The sequence below is a fragment of the Acipenser ruthenus genome, chromosome 2, assembly GCF_902713425.1.
Source record: "Acipenser ruthenus chromosome 2, fAciRut3.2 maternal haplotype, whole genome shotgun sequence".
NCBI classification, from domain to species: domain Eukaryota; kingdom Metazoa; phylum Chordata; class Actinopteri; order Acipenseriformes; family Acipenseridae; genus Acipenser; species Acipenser ruthenus.
Genome location: NC_081190.1, coordinates 85,371,695 through 85,375,946, shown reverse-complemented (window position 1 = coordinate 85,375,946; position 4,252 = coordinate 85,371,695). Strand labels below are relative to the sequence as shown.

The window sequence follows — 4,252 nt, the reverse complement described above, 5'->3', positions numbered from 1 at the left end:
AATCCCACACCTGCCGCACACCTTCTGTGAATGATGCAATTGTCAGCAAATGATTTACTGACCATCCCAATATAATTTAGGAGCAAAAGAAACATCTGTAATTGGCGTAATTACAGGGATTAATTATAGCATTGTTTCTTTACCGAATATCTCAATCGTCCTGCCTGGGGACAGACGTGAAGTTGTGTATATATACATTTAGTGTGCCCAATTATTTTACCCCCGATTTTCTCCCCAATTTGGAATGTCCAATTATTTTTTCTCCTCATCGCAGCAATTCCTTACACAGCTCAGGAGATCCAAAGGTTCAGTGGGCGTCCTCCGATCCCACAACCAAACTATTATCCTCTTTTACACCCAGGAACTCGAGAGCGGATGTCAGCGAGCTACTGACCTCTGGAGGACAAAGGCCAGCCCTGCAGGTGTCCGCTTTTGAGCTCACAGGGCGCCTGGCCAGCAGGGTTCACTGTAGCGCAATGAGGAGAAACAGTCCCTTTTGTTTTTGCTTCCCTAACCCACGGGAGTGCCAGAGCCAATGTTACGCTCCCTTTGGAATTCACAGCGAAGACCGACAACTTTGTACAGCCAGGACGCGAACCTGTGCTGTATGACCACACAACCACGCTTTTACCAGGTGAGCCACTCGAGGACCCCCTGATAGTGTTTTTGAGGTTAAGATTCATTTAAAAGTTATAACTAGCTCTTTATTTTATATATATATATATATATATATATATATATATTGCACCAGGATTAGTGAACAAAAGGAAAAGTGAAACGAAGAAACTGTAAAAAGTGACGACTGGACACCAACCACTAAAAGCTGGTAATTTTAAACTTTAAAGAGATAGTTTATACCCTCTAAGCGGGCAATTTCTAATCTCTTTATTCATGCCACTGTCTGGTGCTCCAAGGGAGACTACAGTTGGATTTTTATACCAGCTCTGTTATCCCCAGCTGGGGATGAAATCCATTGCGAAGGGGATGAAGTGGAGGTGGCTGTACACACACACACACACAATTTGTTACAAACTGTTTATCCAATTGACAGGAAACTTAGCATCAACATTATAGAGTATACATTAATGATAATATACAAGATTGTGAATGTCACACAGTTTTACATACATCTGGATAATCCCTCATCAGACTGTGATTAAACATTTCATTGCTAATTCTTATTCTATCCTGTACATACTGTTGATATGTCATGTTCATCGTTTAGAGTTTACGTGGCAGGAGATGTATATGTATACATAAGCATAGGCAAATTGTAAGCATGGCAAATTCTTTGTTGAGATTTAGTAATGTCTTTCTCAAAGAGACCCAAGTGTAAATGTTTGTCGTAAGCACCATGGATAATAGCATTTACATAATGTCCCGTGACAAGAAATTACATCTAAAATACAAATGTATTTTTTTCAGATTTGTAAAAAAAGACCTGCTTCTCCTGGTGTTGTATCCTTGCTGGACGGAGATGGTGAAGATGCTGGAGGCGGCCAAGCCAGCACAGTATGGGGTAGATTTGACAAGGGACAAGAAAAGGTAATTAGAATTACAACGTGATGTTTAGGAACCCGCATTAGAGAGACAGATAGATTCAAATTATTTTTTTTCTCTGTCCCCTTACATTTCTATGCTGTTTGAAATCATATTTTTGTAATAATCTGTTTTCAGGATATGCCATAGACCTAGGTTAGATGAGCCAAAATGTCTTTATATCAGTAGTAACTGTGTATAGCCAGGTATACAATCGGAAACTTAATTCACTTTTGAGTTATTGTCTATGTTTGGTACACAGCTTATCTTCCTGATTTTATTTTTATTTTTTTTAACTTAGGTTCCATTACCAGTGCTGTCCCATAAAAATGAACCATTTTCCTGCCACATTGTTTCACCCTCTGGACATATCAATGATTCAGATCTTTTACACATATCCATCTTATATGGATGTTTTGTGTTTTGTTTATAAAAAATGTGTAAATGTGTAAAGGACTAGGGGTTGTGGTGTTTGTCTGAAGTAAGAGAGTGGTGGTGTAACATCAAATCATTTGCAGCACGAATAAGTCACAGTCACTGGCCATGTCATGCACACTTATTTCTAACTCATTGGTTGATCGAAAATAAGTTTAACATGCAATGGAGTAGTTCATTGGTTTTATACGCTCCCTTTAAAGATGTAATAAACAATCTCATCCAGTGGGATCTCTTTTCAGAGTGTGCAGTAGCAGAAGGGGATTGTGGGAATGTGTGGAGCTAAGGAAGGTAGAAGGAGATGCGCAGTAGAAACCCTGGGATATGTTTACACAATGAACTAATTTGTGGATGAATATCGTTGGTGTTAATTAAAGTTAATAACACAAAATATTTTAGTGTAAAATTATTCTTGATGGTGGGGTACTGCCTTTTTTAATTTTTACAGAGATGTCATTTTTTAAATCTTATTGCTATCTTACCAGAAGGCCACCTCCCCTCCAGACATTCCGATCAGAGAAAAGAGACAATTTGAAGCCAACCCAAAGAGACGTCCAAGACCTTGTCTGGGCTGCCTATCTGTAATATCAGCTAAAAAGGAGGCTCCTGTAACAGTAAGTTATCTTTCCTGTAGCCATTCCCTAGACTGCAGTGTTATGTGGCACTTCATTACCAAATCAATCAGAAAACATGTCACCTTCAGTTAGTCCATTTTTTTAATTTGTTTTTTAAAAATCAATTAAAAGATATTTAAACTTGTCAGTTTTTGTTTACATTGCATTATTTTGGAACTCTTAATACAATTATTGATAATAGAAACAACTTTGCAAATGCCATTACTATTTTTCAGATTCCTAGGATGAAACCGGACAGCGTGTGTTTGTCTTCGCCCTCCAGAGTCAGCCCTGGGGTGGTAGCGGTGAGCTGAGCATAATAAAATAATTGGCCATTCCAAATTGGGGAGAAAATAATAAAAAATAATTGGCAACGACTAAATTTATAAAAAAAAAAAAAAAAAGTGAAATGCTTCAGTTTTTACAAGCTTGATTAATATGCCCCTATTTACCAGATAGAGGGGTCTACTATTCAATGGTTCTATAGAATGTTGACACACGCTGATGAAAAAATAGCACCATCTAGATTTCTTCCTTATCAAGCAACTAAATCAGACACCATATATCTTGTGATCGTAGCAGATTTTGCCCATTTTGAGGATAAGTGATACCAAACATTAAACAAACTACATGGGAAGTTTTATTAAAAGGATTCTCACCTTTCCCCAGCATACAGCTGATCCTGTCCTAATGTGAAGGTGGATCCAACAAGTGACGTCGTGATCCTGCCAGTCGAAGTGCAGAAAAATCACAGTCAAATGCATGTTGGCCTGATAACCAAATATTGTTCTTTTTTTTTTTTTTTTTTTAATCCTGCGCTAGTAAATCATGTATCTGTGTCAGGATAGCATATACAGCATGCTCATGCCTAAGTAAACAAACATTTTAAGAACATAAGAAAGTTTACAAACGAGAGGAGGCCATTCGGCCCATCTTGCTCTTTTGGTTGTTAGTAGCTTATTGATCCCAGAATCTCATCAAGCAGCTTCTTGAAGGATCCCAGGGTGTCGGCTTCAACAACATTACTGGGGAGCGGGTTCCAGACCCTCACAATTCTCTGTGTAGAAAAGTGCCTCCTATTTTCTGTTCTGAATGCCCCTTTATCTAATCTCCATTTGTGACTCCTGGTCCTTGTCGAAAAAGTCCCCTGGGTCGACATTGTCAATACCTTTTAGCATTTTGAATGCTTGAATCAGATCACCGCGTAGTCTTCTTTGTTCGAGACTGAATAGATTCAATTCTTTTAGCCTGTCTGCATACGACATGCCTTTTAAACCCGGGATAATTCTGGTCGCTCTTCTTTGCACTCTTTCTTGAGCAGCAATATCCTTTTTGTAACGAGGTGACCAGAACTGAACACAATATTCTAGATGAGGTCTTACTAATGCATTGTAAAGTTTTAACATTACTTCCCTTGATTTAAATTCAACACTTATCACAATATATCCGAGCATCTTGTTGGCCTTTTTTTATAGCTTCCCCACATTGTCTAGATGAAGACATTTTAATAAAGAACAAAAATAAAAATCACTTTGTTCTTGAGTTTATTTTGGTATCTTTTGAAATTGATATTCTTCTTGTGTGTGTTTGTGTATATGCATGTGTGTGAAGGATGTGGGTTGGTGGGAGGGTGTTCATTTTAATGGATTTATGTCTTTTTAAGA

The 4,252-nt window shown here is 38.1% G+C and overlaps 1 long non-coding RNA gene across 1 annotated transcript; it reads left to right on the top strand.

The window, feature by feature from the left end:
- The first annotated feature begins 1,429 nt into the window (after nt 1-1,429).
- LOC131705256 (uncharacterized) lies at nt 1,430-4,003 on the top strand. The gene is made up of 3 exons (XR_009310267.1): nt 1,430-1,545; nt 2,460-2,588; nt 3,258-4,003. It is a non-coding gene; the product is annotated as an uncharacterized LOC131705256 (long non-coding RNA).
- The last annotated feature ends 249 nt before the right edge of the window (nt 4,004-4,252 follow it).